Raw genomic sequence first — 15094 nt, forward strand, 5'->3', positions numbered from 1 at the left:
TGGAACACTTTGATCTCAGCCAGAAGATCGGTGTTCCCGCCTCACCCGGCAGGGGGCGCCTGGATAGCCGTAGGGTCTCTCAATCCCCTCACCGCTGCTTCCTCACTCCTCCAAGGGAAAAATGAATTCGTACATTTTTGGAGGTCCCTTTCTCTTGAATTTTGAATCCACCTTTCAAGAATAATTATAGGGCTGGGACTGTAGAGTGCTTACCTAGTGTGCTTGAAGCCCTGGGTTCAATCCCCAGGACCATTTTGGAAATGAATCATCACAGCCTCTGCCTTGGTGGCATAAATTTGTGTATGTATTCAAGCGATAAAATCATTATTTAACTAAAAAGAAAAAAATGAATAATTGCACCATTTTTTTAGGTAAGGAACTGTGTGCTTCGTTACCTTTCCACTCTTCCAAGGGAGATTAATCCAAGGACTCAGTGCTAAATAGTGACTCAGCTACCCCACCCTATAAGCAGCAAACTACTGATGCTCTAGAAGGCCCACTTTAAGGACACTGATCAGTGGTGGTGGTGGGGGGGAGTCATTTTAAAGGACACAAGGAAATTCTCAGTCTTCAGCTAGTCTCACTCAACAGATGGGCTTGATTAGCAGTGATGAGCTACTGCCAGGTGAGTATCAGGATATTAGTACAACCTCCATCTCTTCTGTTGATTTTGCTCACTTCCTGCTTTCCCCTTTAAAAAGAACAGTGAAAGAAACCCTGCAGCCAGGCGCGGTGATGCACACCTGTAATCCCAGTGGCTCGGAATGCTAAAACAGGAGGATCTGGAGTTCAATGCCAGTCTCAATAAAAGTGAGGCACAGAAGAACTCAGTGAGAGTCTCTAAAAAAAAAAAAAATAGGGCTGGGGATGTGGCTTAGTAGTTGAGTGCCCCTGGGTTCAATCCTCGGTACCCCCCACCCCCGCAAAAATGAAACCTTGAATTTTCCCTGAATTGTTTTTTCTATTTAGGAATAATCCAAAACTTTCTTCCCATGTTTATCAGGTTCCTTCTTTAGAGCATAGTGATTATGTGCACAGTCTCCTGAATATCCAGCCTGGGCAGCTGGTTTGAATACTGGCTCTGCCACTTTTTTTTTTTTTTTTTTTTTTGCTGTGGTTCTGGGCAAATTATTTCATTGAGTCTCACTTTTTCTCATCTTTTCTTTCTTTCTTTTTGAATATTCATTTAATAGTTATTTTGGGGGCTGGGGTTGTGGCTCAGTGGTAGAGTGCTCGCCTAGGACCGGCAGGACCTGGGTTCAATCCTCAACACCACATAAAAATAAAATGCATTGTATTGTGTCCATCTACACCAAAAAATTAAATATTTTTAAAAAGTCATTGTTTATATTAAAAAAAATTATTTTAAAAAAAATTTTATGTGGTGCTGAGGATCAAACCCAGGGCCTTGCATGTGCTAGGCAAGTGCTCTACCTCTGAGCCACAACCCCAGCCCATTTTTCCTCATCTTTATACCTTAAAAGATATAGCAACCCCCTAGACTGTCCTTTTCTTGAGGGCAGGAACTATATCTATTTTTTTCACTGAGTTTAAGGTGCATCTAGTATTTTATCTGTCACAGTAGCAGACTAAAATAGCTATTGAATTGGGTTGCTGTAAGGTTTTTATGAGATAATTCCTTTAAAATGCTTAACAATGCCTTGGAAAGAATAGGCATTCCATAAATTTAGCTAGTGTTATTATATGCTAGGCACTGTCCTGGGAGTTGTGGAAAGTAGAAAGTGAATCAGACTAAAGGAGAATAAGAAAGCAGAGATGATGCACATAAAGTCTGTAACACCAGAAACAAAGTATTATGACATGCCATGAGACTGATACAGATAAAGTGCTATGAATCTTAGAAAGAAACTATATTCAGCTGATCGAGAAAGGCTTTGCAGTAAAGGCAGTATTTGAGCTAGACCTTGAAAACTGGCATAGGAATTCATGAGAAAAGAGGTAGCTAAGGTACCCATGAACTTCTCTAACAATAGTGTGTTTGAGGGTGAAACAGAATTTGGTCTTTATTCATTTAAAGATTGTGGCTCTGTAACTTTTGGCTGTTACTATGTAACCATGAGTAGGTTACTTAACTATTCTATACCTCAATATTGTCATCTATAAAATGGGAATAATAATAGTACATTTCTCATAGGGTTGTTTTGAGGATCAACCAAGTTGGCACATGTATAGTGCTTTAATAGTACTTGGCACATAGTAAATGCTCAATAAATATTAGCCACTATTACAATTTTAATCAAACTTCAGCCTGGTTACCCAATGCCCTTACTTATGCCCTTACTTACCCAATACTATAGCCACACCTCACCTCATTTGTATTCTATCTCTCTTCTCTGTATTCTATTACTACTCTTCTCCAGGATATGCCATTCATTACCATTAAGGCATTTTCTTTGTGTTCAGTCAACTCTGAAAACTTTTCCAGTTGCTTTTTTGTTGTTGTTGTTTTATCTTTTGGAACATTGTGATACTTATCCCAATCTAATTTAAATTATGTATAGTTATGGTTCATTCCCAATAGCCTATAAACAGCTTGAAGGTGTGTGACTGTTCCTTATTGGGTCCAAATATTCCAAGGTTTGCTAAGGAGTGGGTATTCAATGCACACTTTTAAAAATTACTCTGATTTAATTTTTAATTTAAATATACCCTTGTTAGGCCAAAGAAGAGCTGACTAAAAAAAAAAATCTGCCTACATGTTCTTTAATGAATGTAATGACTATTCAATTATAACTACATTTCCTCAGAATTTAACATTTAGAAATATATAGGAAAGAAAGTGGTTGGAATGAAATTGAAGCCTAGAGGGCTAGGGTTGTGGCTCAGTGGTACAGCGCTTGCCTAGCATGTGCAGTGTGCTGAGTTTGAGCCTCAGCATCACATAAAAACAAATAAATAAATAAAATAAAGTTTTTTTTTTTAAAGAAAGAAAGTGAAGCCTAAAACTGATACTAAATTAAATCTTTGCACTTATTTTTATTTTTCTACTTGCAAATATATTTATATGTTTATATTTATAATTTCAAGTCCATCCTATAAACCACAAATCAAGATCTTTTTCTCTTTTTTTTTTTTAAGTTTGATTAGGAATAGTGATGGGATATGACCTACTATCAGGACCCCTGTGAGTCAGATACAGCCCAGGCCAGGTTCTCCTAAAAGCCACTGGTGAGTCTTGGGAAAATAAATGGAGGGAATATAACTAATTGGGAATGTTCTGGGACTACAGAGAAATATGAATCTGCATGATCTCTCTCTTTACAAGGGTAAATTCTCTACAGAGCACAGATAAACGTTATTTAAGTTATTTATCTTCATTGTCTATATGTTTTGTGTATATAGATGAATTGGGAAAAAATCTTTATTCTTAAGCTCTGAAGAAAAAGATTGGTAATAGATTTGTTTGGAACTTTTTTAGGAGGAAAAATAAGTCCATGTGTAAGGGGACAAAATGGTTAAAAACCCAAGATGCAGAAGCAGATATCATGTCAGAATTAAAACAATGACTTAACACTGTACATACCAGGGAATGTAAAATCATCTTTTTAGACTGTATTTTTGCTTCTTCAGTCGACTTAGAGGCTTTAGAATTATTATAGTTTTGAAAAGTAGTATGAAGTTTGAGTCATTAGGTCATTCAGTTTCCCTGATTACGTCAACTTACTGGGTTATTGAGGAATGAAAGAAACCCATTATTGAAAGTGTCATCTTGATTATAAAGATTAAATAAACTAAATCCAATTCATGAGAATTAGCTTTCACAATCTGTTAAAAATTAACAATAAGTTAAAAAATTGGTTGCAGAGCAGGAGTGATTAAAGTTTTATCATTTTTGAAATGCAGAGATTAAGAGAATAATATATGGAAGACATGAAGAGTTGAACAAATCCATGCAGTTTTTTAAAAACTACTTTTGAAGTATAATATACATATCCTAAAACTCAATAATTTTTGCTAAATTTAAGAGTTGTGTCAATGCCACTACAATTCAGTTTTGGAAAGTTCATTTCCTGAAAAAGATGCTTATTACCCACCATATGTGACCTGATCTCAGTACCTACCTCTAGATGCAGGCAAACAGTACTCTGCTCTCTGCTTCTATAATTTTGCCATTTCTGGACAATTCATATAAATGGAATATATGATATATGATCTCTATCACCTGACTTTTTTATCTAGCATAATGTTTTTTGAGTTTATTCATATTGTAGCATCTATCAGTATTTCATTCCTTTTTTACAGCTGAATAATATTTCATTTCGTTATCCATTCACCAGTTGACCATTTGAATTTTTTCCAGCTTGGGGCTATTCTGATAATGCATATAAGACTTTATGTAGATATGTGTTTTCATTTCTCTTGTGTAGATGCTTTTTTTTTTGGCTGGTAATTTTTTTTTTTTTTTTTTTTGTGTGTGTGTGTGTAGATGCCTAAGAGTAAAATGGATAGGGATATAATAAATTTATGTTTAACATTTTAAAAAACTGCCAAGTTATTTTCCAAAGTAGCTGTATTATTTTATATTCCCACAAATTACGTATGAAGGTTTTACTTTTTCCTCATCCTTCCTGATACTTATTATTGTCCTTTATTTATTTATTTATTTATTTATTTATTTGGGGGGGGGTATCGGGGATTGAACTCTGGGGCACTCAACCACTGAGCCACATCCCCAGCCCAATTTTTTTTTTTTTAAATTTAAACACAGGGTTTCACTGAATTGCTTAGCACCTCACCATTGTTGGGGCTGGCTTTGAACTCGTGATCCTCATGTTTCAGCATCCCAAGCTGCTGGGATTACAGGTGTGCGCCACCATGCCCAGCTGTCCTTTATTATTAATGACTAATAATATTGAATACCTTTTCTTGTAGTTATCAGCCATTCCTATTTCTTTTGTGTAATGTCTATGCAGAGCTTTTGCTGTTTTTCAATCCAGTTTGGGTTCAAATTCTGGACAAGGATCCTTTATCAGATGTATGATTTATAAGTATTTTTTCCCAGTCTTTGTCATGTCTTTCGTTTTCTTAACAATGTCTTTTGAAACATAAACATTTAAATTTTGATGAAGTCCAACTAATTTTTTTCTTTTGAGTGTGCTTTTGGTGTCATATCTAAGAAATCTTTACCTAACCCAAGGTCATAAAATTTTTTTCCTGTTTTCTCCTAAGTTTTATATTTTAATTTTTAAAATGTATGTCATTTTGCTGGGCAGTTGCGATATGCTTATAATCCTATCAAGTTGGGAGGTCGAGGCAGGAGGATTACAGGTTCCAGGCCAATTGGGGCAACTTAATGAGACCCTGTCTCCAAATAAAAAGTGGTAGAGTGCTTGCCTACCATGTGTTAAGTCCCTGTGTTCAGTCCCCAATAAATAAAACAAAAAGAATATGTCATTTTGTGTTAATTTATGAGTATGTTAAAAAGCAAGGGTCTAAATTCATCTCTTTTTATGAAGTTGTCCAATTGTCTCACTATTTTTCTAAAAGACTATCCTTTGTCAAAAGTAATTTGACCATAAGTTTAAGAATTAATTTCTGGACTTTTAATTTTGTTCTATATGTCTGTCTTCAAGCCATACTACATTGTATTGATTATTGTAGTTTTATAGTAAGTTTTGAAATTGGGAAGTATAAGTACGTCAGCTATGTTTTTCACTTTCAAATTGTTTTTCATCTGCTAGAGTATTTGTATTTCCGAAATATTTGTAAACTTCTGTGAAATGATTATTGAGGTTTTGGTAGAGTTTGCACTGAATTTATAGTTGGTTCCAGAAGAATTGCAATCTTAATAATATTGAATATTTGAATTCATGATCATAGAATATTTGTCCATTTGTTTCAATTTTCTTTAGTTCCTCTCAGCAATATTGTATAATGTTTAGTGTGTGTCTTGCATTTCTATTAACAAATTTATTATTTTCATGCTGTTGTGAATAGAATTGTTTTCTCAATTTCATTTTTAGATTACTTACTGCTAATATATAGAAATATAATTAACTTTTTCATATTGATAATATATCCTGTGACCTTACTGAACTCATTATCCAGTTCTAGTATTTTATTGTTGTTGAAGTTTTAGGGGTTTTTATTTACAGGATAAGATCATCTGTGGATAAAGGAAGACTAGCCTTTTTTTTTTCTTCTTTCAATCAGATTTCTTTTTCTCACTTGATTGGACTACTTAGAACCACCACTACAGTGTTCAAGGAGCTGGATGCAGTGGCACATGCCTGTAATCCCAGCAGTAGATAGAAGCAGGAGGATCAGAAGTTTGTGGCTAGCCTGGGCAATTTAGTGAGACCCTTTTTCAAAATTTTAAAAATATAAAATTTAAAAGTAATAAGTTTTATCCCCAGTGCTGCAAAAAGTAAAAGAAAAATAAAAAAAGAAAGGAAGGAGGGAAGGAAGGAAGGAAGGAAGGAAGGAAGGAAGGAAGGAAGGAAGGAAGGAAGGAAGGAAGGAAGGAAGGAGAGAGAGAGAGACTGAGGTTATAACTCAGTGGTAGAGCACTCACCTAGCATTTGTGAAGCACTGGGTTAAATCCTCAGCACCATATAAATATAAATAAATAAAGATATTGTGTCCATCTCCAACTAAAAGATATTAAGAAGAAGAAGAAGAAGAGGAGGGGGGGGAGGAGGAGGGGGGGGAAGAGGAGGGGGGGAGGAGGAGGAAGAGGAAGAGGAAGAAGAAAACTGGGGATGTGGCTCAGGGGTAGGGCACTCAGTGCCTAGCATGTATGAGGCCCTGGGTTCAATCTTCAGCACCACTAAAAAGATAAATAAGTAAAATAAAGGTATTGTATCCAACTACAACTAAAAAATAAAATATTTAAAAAAAGATAGGGCTGGGGATGTGGCTCAAGCGGCAGCGCACTTGCCTGGCATGCGTGCGGCCTGGGTTCGATCCTCAGCACCACATACAAAGATGTTGTGTCTGCCGAAAACTAAAAGAATAAATATTAAATATGACACCTTTAAAAAAAATGGAAAGAAGTGGCAAAGGGGAGCATCCTTTTCTTCTTCCCAATTGTACAGGGAAAGAATGATATTAGGGTTTGTTTGTTTTTAGGTTTTTGTTTTTTGTTTTTTTGTAGAGTCTCTTTAATCTCTTTTGGTAGATTGAGGAAGTTTCCTTCTATTCCTAGTTCAGAGTTAGTTGTTTTTTTTTTAATTATGAATGATAGTTGGATTTTATTAAGTACTTTTTTGTGTATCTATTGATGTGATAATGTATTTTTTGTTTTTTATTATAGTATATTATATTGATGTTTAGATGTTAAGCAAATCTTTCTTTTCAGGATAAATCCCATTAAATGATGTATAATCCTTCTTATATGTTGCTGGATTTGGTTTATTGAGGAATTTAACGTATACATTCATGAAGTATTTTGATCTCTAGTTTTCTTTTTTTTTTTAAATAGATGGTGAATAGAGAGAGAGAATTTTTTTTAATATTTATTTTTTTTTAGTTTTCAGCAGACACAACATCCTTGTTTGTATGTGGTGCTGAGGATCGAACCCGGGCCGCACGCATGCCAGGCGAGCTCGCTACCACTTGAGCTATATCCCCAGCCCTCTAGTTTTCTTCTTTGTGTCTTTATCTGTATTTGCATAAGATAATATTGGCCTCATAGAATGATTTAGGAAATGTTCTATTTTCTGCAAGAGTTTGTGTTTTAAAAAAAAAGATATTATTCCTGCATATTCTATTGAAACCATCTGGGTTTGGGCTTTTCTTTGTGGAAAAGATTTTTTCCCTGGAGGTTGACCCCTGGAGTAGTTTACCACCAAGCTATATCCCCAATCTTCTTACTTTTTACTTTGAGAGACAGGGTCTTGCTAAATTGCTGAGGCTGGTCTCCACTTGCAATCCTCTTCGGCCTCCTGAATACCTGGGATTACAGGTGTGCACCACTATACTCAACTTTTTGTAAGAAGATTTTTTTTTTTTAAGATTTTTTATTGTCATAGTTGGATACAATACCTTCATTTTGTTTGTTTATTTTTATCTGGTGCTGAGGATCAAACCCAGTGCCTTGCATGTGCTAGGCAAGCGCTCTATGGCTAAGCCACAATCTCAGACCTGTGGGAAGATTTTTTAATTACTAATTCAATTTCTTTATTTGTTTTACGTCCACTCATGTTTTCTATTTTTTTTTAGTCAGTTTTAATACTTTGTGTCTAAAAATTTTTCTATTTCTTTTAAGTTGTCTAATTAAGACTCTGCTTTAAATTCTTTTCAGTGTTGACAAAAGTTATTCATAGTATTCCCTCATATTCCTTTTCATTTCTTTAAGATCTGAGTGTGGTAATCTGTATCTCCTCTCTTTTTATCTTGGTCAGTCTAATAAAAGTGTTAATTAAAAAAATCTTTTGAGGGCTGGGATTGTGGCTCAGTGGTAGAATGCTCTCCTAGCATGTGCAAGGCCCTCGGTTTGATCCTTAGCAACACATAAAAATAAAGAAATAAAATAAAGGTATATAAAAAAATATTTTGAGCCTAGGGCTTCGCTTATGTTAAGCATGTGTTCTACCACTCCATTATACCTCCGGCCCTCTTTTTTCCTTTCTAATATAGACATCTATATTTGGGCAGATAATCCCCAGTGCTATGAAAATGATCCCATTCAGTAGACATGATATGTGTACATGAAAAATTCAACACTATACAATAAATTAGGCTTTGTATTAGATGATTTTACCCAATTGTAGGCTGCTGTAAGTGTTCTGAGCATGTTTAAGGCAGGCTATGTTAAATATGATGTTTGATAGGTTAGTTATATTAAATGCATTTTTGACTTATAATATTTTCAACTTATGATGGCTTATTAGGACATAATTCCACTGGAAATCAAAGAGCATCTGTTCATTCTTTGAAAGACCTAAGCAACCTCATTCTACTTGGGATCTCATTTTGCTCTAAACTTAACCCCTGACCTACTGAAGTCCTAAAGTCAGGAAAATACCACAGAAAAGCTCTGTGGAAACAGTTCTCAGAAAAGCACAGATGATGATCACCTAAGATAGGCCAAGATATTGAAATATCTGAAATTCCAAAGGCCCCCACCTAGGTGTGGTGACCAATATCTAAACTAGAAGCCCTGCAACTTGGCAGGTTTAAATTCTTTTCAGTGTTGACAAAAGTTATTCATAGTATTCCCTCATATTCCTTTTCATTTCTTTAAGATCTGAGTGTGGTAATCTGTATCTCCTCTTGTGACACCCTCATGTTTTAAACCAATCATTTTTAAGTGCATCAACCCCTTGAACTAACCAATAATTCTTTCCAGATTCTTTCCTGCCATTTGATACACTAATCACGTTTTAGAGTTGTTTTATGATTTTCCCGAGGTGTGTGATGATTTGCTAAGAGATGCTATGATGTATGTGAAGTCCCTGCCTTCCCCAAAGAGTGTATAAAACTACTGCAAACCCTGGGCTCAGGGCCTCTCAGCGTCACCAGTTGCTGTGTGCGGAGGACTGAGCTAGTTCGAAATAAACACCTCTTTGTTGCTTACATCTATCTGGGTCTCTGGTGGTCTTTTGGGGTCCCAAATTCGAGCATAATATCTTCTCTAATCACTGCTTTGGACTGCCTTACATACATATTGATGTGTCATGTGTGCAAGTATCTCTTTAAGACTCTGCTTTAAATTATTTTCAGTATATAACCAGAAGCAGAATTTCTGGACCATATAATAATTCTAATTTTAACTTTTTGAGGAAACACCATACTGTTTTCCACAGTGGATGTAACACTGCATTTCCACTAAGAGTTTACAAGGGTTCTAATTTCTCTGCATCCTTCCCCATACTTATTTTCTATTTTATTATTTGTTTTTACATAGTAGTAGTCTAATGATTGTTAGGTGGTTATCTGGTTGTGGCTTTTTTTTTTTTTTTTTTGGTACAGGGATTGAACTCAAGGGCACTAGACTTCTGAGCCACATCCCCAGCCCTATTTTGTGTTTTATTTAGAGACAGGGTCTCACTGAGTTGTGTAGCACCTCTCTTATTGCTGAGGCTGACTTTGAACTCACAATCTTCCTGCCTCAGCCACCCCAGCCACTAGGATTACAGGCTTGTGCCACTGTGCCTGGCTGGTTGTGGCTTTGGTTTACATATTCCTAATGATTAATGATGTTGAGCATCTTTTCATGTGATTATTGGCTATTTGTATATATTTTTTTCCATTTTTTTAAATTTTGGTGGCACTAAGGATTGGACTTGGGTGCTTTACCACTGAGCTACATTGCTAGCCATTTTCATTTTGATACAAGGTCTCACTAAATTGCCCAGTTTGGCCTTGAATTTAGATTCCCATAACCTTAGCCTTCCAGATTACTGGAATTTTAGGCATGCACCCATGTACCTGGCTTGTATATCTCCTTGTGTGAAATGTCTACTTGAGTTATTTGCCTACTTTTAAATTGAGCTTTGTTGTTGCTGTTATTGAATTTTAGGAGCTCTCTCTGTTTTAAATATCAGTTCCTCATCAGATACATGATATATGTATATTTTCTTCATTTTGTGGTCTACATTCTTATTCTGATGATAGTGTTTCTTTTCTTTTTTTCTTTGTTTATGTTATACCAAGGATTGAATCCAGGGGTGCTTAACCACCAAGCCACATTCTCAGCCATTTTTTATTTTGCTAAATTGCTTAGGGCTTTTCTATGTTGCTGCTGAGGCTGGCTTTTTTTTTTTTTTTTTTAGAAAAAGGAAAAAAATGGACTGGGTTTGTGACTCAGAAGTAGAGCGCTCCCCTAGCTTGCATGAGGCCCTGGGTTTGATCCTCAGCATCACATAAAAAAATAAAATATATTGTGTCTACCTATAACTAAAAAGTAAATATTAAAAGAAAGGAAAAAGAAGTTTTGAGAAATACTGGGGACTCCTGTCCCAGAGGCTGTGATTCTGCCCACCAGCAGGAAATCTTCTCTGTTTGAGTTATAATTCATTTGTTAATTTGGGAGACAGTCATTTCTGAGATCTTTTGGTACCATCCCCAAAGTCTGGATTTCTATCCTTCCTTTGGTGGGTGTGTACTTAAGGACAAATAAATCTGCCCAAAATGGGGAAGAAAGGTAGTCTGAGATTAGGGAGGGAGCAAGATTAGGGAGGAGCAGGGAGAGAGAAGAGAAAGAAACATGTTCTTTTAAAAAATAAGTTGCAGTGACAGAGCAGCAGGGGCTATATTCAAAGCATAAAGTAGACCACTGTTAAAATTGGACAAGGTATACAAAGTGCAGGTATCATTCGAACACAATAAACAAGAAAGCAAAGCATTACTCTTTTGCAAACAATTAACACAAAATCAATTAGTATTTCAGCTAGTCTCTGAAAACCATGAAGACAGTAACACAATCATATCAGTGAAAACAGATTGAGTATATCAATGTAGTGGTTAGGAAGATTTGTAAATTCTATGAGATCAGGCTCAAACTAACTCAGGACCAACTTGGAACGCTAGAGTCCTTTGTGATCATTATTATTAGGCACTCCCACAAAAGAACCCTTCCTTTTTTTTTTTTTTTTTTTTTTTTAAGAGAGAGTGAGAGAGGAGAGAGAGAGAGAGAGAGAGAATTTTTTAATATTTATTTTTTAGTTCTCGGCAGACACAACATCTTTGTTGGTATGTGGGGCTGAGGATTGAACCTGGCATGCCAGGCAAGCACGCTACCGCTTGAGCCACATCCCCAGCCCCAAAAGAACCCTTCCTTTATAGCTTCCAGCTTTACTTACTTTTTGTGGGGCTGACATAGTTTACATGTTATGTCACATGTTAAGTTACATTTTAAAAAAATCATTATTTTTCCTTTTAAATGACCACATAGGACTGTGCTTAGGTTATACTCTCCTGCCACGTGTTTAAGATCAAGTTGGTCAAAACTGCCCTTGTTTATACTCTTAATAGTCAGCTGAGATTCCTCAGAAATTACCCTTGGAGACATATTGTCAGCCTCTTGGCTTCTTTAGCTTGCCTCTACTAGTGGTGCCATCTGCCAGGATGGGTCAGAATCTTGCTGGCCATACTTGGTTTCCTTTGGAAACATCAGGGACATTTCTATCTCCAGTGATCCTCCTGTTTGCAGAATGTGTACTGGTTGGCTTCCTGTTGGTCAGGGTCCTCTTGATCTCCTGGATTGGCAGATCAGTTAATCCACCAGAGTTACAGGGCCCAGAGAGGGGTCCCATCCTTCTCTAGGTCCTGGCTGACCTTAGAGGGCAAGAGCCAAAATGTTGGCTGCTTTGTCCTTTGCCCTTTTACTTCCTTGACTTTGGTCTCCAAATTTTTGGTTTTAAACACCCAGCAGGCCAGTGTTGCCAGTCATAGTGGGAGTAACGGGCTATAACTTCAATATCTATACTTTTACAGTTGTCTCTTTCATTTAATTGGGGTTAGTGTTAGTACTGGAAGTCTGCATTATATACTATCTGTCCTATTGGTGATGGTTTATTATCTCAAATTAACTTAAGTTGTTTTGTTAGATGCAAAACTTCTGCAAAACACTAACAGGCAACAGTTATAAAGTTTACAAGGAAAATACAAAATGAAATTAACAGAGCAAGGGGCTGGGGATGTGGCTCAAGCGGTAGCGCGCTCGCCTGGCATGCGTGCGGCCCGGGTTCGATCCTCAGCACCACATACCAACAAAGATGTTGTGTCCGCCGAGAACTAAGAAATAAATATTAAAAAAGTTCTCTCTCTCTCTCTCTCTCTCCCTCCTCTCTCACTCTCTCTTTAAAAAAAAAAAAAAAGAAATTAACAGAGCAAAAAAAAGATCAATATGCGCAATAGCTAGGAACCAAGAAAAATTATTTTTATTTATTTATTTTTAATATTAAATTTTTTTAGTTGGACACAATACCTTTATTCCATTCATTTTTTTTTTTTGAGGGGAGAGAGAGAGAGAGAGAGAGAGAGAGAGAATTTTTTTAATATTTATTTTTTAGTTCTTGGCGGACACAACATCTTTTTTTGTTGGTATGTGGGCCGCACGCATGCCAGGCGAGCTCGCTACCGCTTGAGCCACATCCCCAGCCCCATATTCACTCATTTATTTTTATGTGGTACTCAGGATCGAACCCAAGACCCTGCGCATGCTAAGTGAGCACTCTACCGCTGAGCCACAATCCCAGCCCCAAGAAAAATGATTTTTATAATCTTCAAATTTACTTAATTATACATTATATCTTCTGTTTATTTTGAGATCACAGTAATATTTACAACAATAGAACACAACTTTAAATAAGCTGAAATCTAATCTATTTTGGAGCCATTCTAACGTGGAGTAAGGTGGGAGGCAGTGCCTTATCTCAGGTAAGGTGGGGCTCTTGACAAATAACAAAACACAACATTATATCTGAAACATAAATCAAACAAAGGCTAAGAGAGCTTGTAACTTTTTTTTGTGGCAAAATGCTTCCATGTTTTACAGTGTCACCCTTAGACAGATCAGGCTGTCCTTACTACCTTCCAAAAATACATTTAAATTCCTATTCAAGTGTGAAGAGTAACACAAAAATGTATGCATAACTTATTGACAACGTTACTGTATTCAGCTATAAAACATCAAATGACATGAATAAATGCCACCCAAATTTGTTATTTCTATACAAACCTGAGACTATTGCTATAGATAATTTTAGTTTGGAGAACATCAAATTGATAATGTGCTCTCCTCTAAGCTTTACATTTAACTAAGTTTAACTTTTTTTTAATGGAATATATTTTTTTAAATATTTATTTTTTAGTTGCAGTTGGACACAATACCTTTATTTTATTTATTTATTTTTATGTGGTGCTGAGGATCAAACCTAGGGCCTCTCGCATGTACTAGGTGAGCACTCTATTGCTGAGCCCCAACTCCAACCCCCAACATTTAATTAAGTTTAACTTTTAAAGTACAGTTTAGAACCCATAGTGTTCCATAACAATAATCGCAGGTCTGCATGGGTTAGCAGTACTAGCAAAAAATCAAAGGATAGCCTTAAATCTCTTATAAATTTAGGAAACAGTGTTACTGATCAGAAATAGATTTAGTCAAAGCAAAAAGATATAAGACAAGTGACAAATGACAGTGTGGCCCTTCTATGTTAGGTACAATGTATAAAGGAGAGCACTTATTAGTTACCTTGCAGTAAACCTCCAAATACAAGACTGTACAAAAAAGAAACAGAGGTAACAAGAGAAGAGCCCCAACACCATGGCCAACAGACAAGAACCTTAAATTAACCAGCTGAGATCTTTCCTGAGACACTATTGAGAAACCAGCCTCTACCTCAGAGCAAAGCCTGTCCAAGGAAGGGGGCGTGACCCTTGTCCTTGGAAAGACCCAAGGAGCACTCCTAGGCACATACCCACCCTGCTGAGTTGTTTATCTACAAATAACAGGAGAGATCTGCATCACCAGGTGTCCCTGACTCAGTCAGGTTAGGTGAGGTAGTGCAACCAATCTAGCAACCATCAATTAGCAAGAGACAGGGAAAATACCTGGAATGCCAGATGACCCTCCCAGTAGTTTATGGTGGTGGTAACATGTTGGGAAACCGTATATCTCAGTACATACTCCCCTCATGGCTTAAACCAATCAGTTCAAACGAATCCCTCTCTTGTACTAACCAATCACCCTTATCCAACTTGTTCCCACCAATGAATGTGCTAATCATGTTTTAGAGTTGTTTTATGATTCTATGATGTATGTGAATCCCTGCCTTCCCCAAAGAGTGTATAAAACTTCTGCAAACCCTGGGCTCAGGGCCTCTCAGCGTCACCAGTTGCTGTGTGCGCATGGAGGACCAAGCTAGCTTGCAACAAACACCTTTTCGCTGCTTACATCAATCGTGGTCTCTGGTGGTCTTTTGGGGGTCCCGAATTCCAGAATAACGCTATCTATATGATCAATGCAGTATTAGACATCTTTTTTTTTTTTAAAGAGAGAGTGAGAGAGGGAGAGAGAGAGAGAGAGAGAATTTTAATATTTATTTTTTTTTTAGTATTTGGCAGACACAACTTCTTTGTTTGTATGTGGTGCTGAGGATCGAACCCGGGCCACACGCATGCCAGG

Source organism: Ictidomys tridecemlineatus, chromosome 4 (genome assembly GCF_052094955.1).
Source record: "Ictidomys tridecemlineatus isolate mIctTri1 chromosome 4, mIctTri1.hap1, whole genome shotgun sequence".
NCBI classification, from domain to species: domain Eukaryota; kingdom Metazoa; phylum Chordata; class Mammalia; order Rodentia; family Sciuridae; genus Ictidomys; species Ictidomys tridecemlineatus.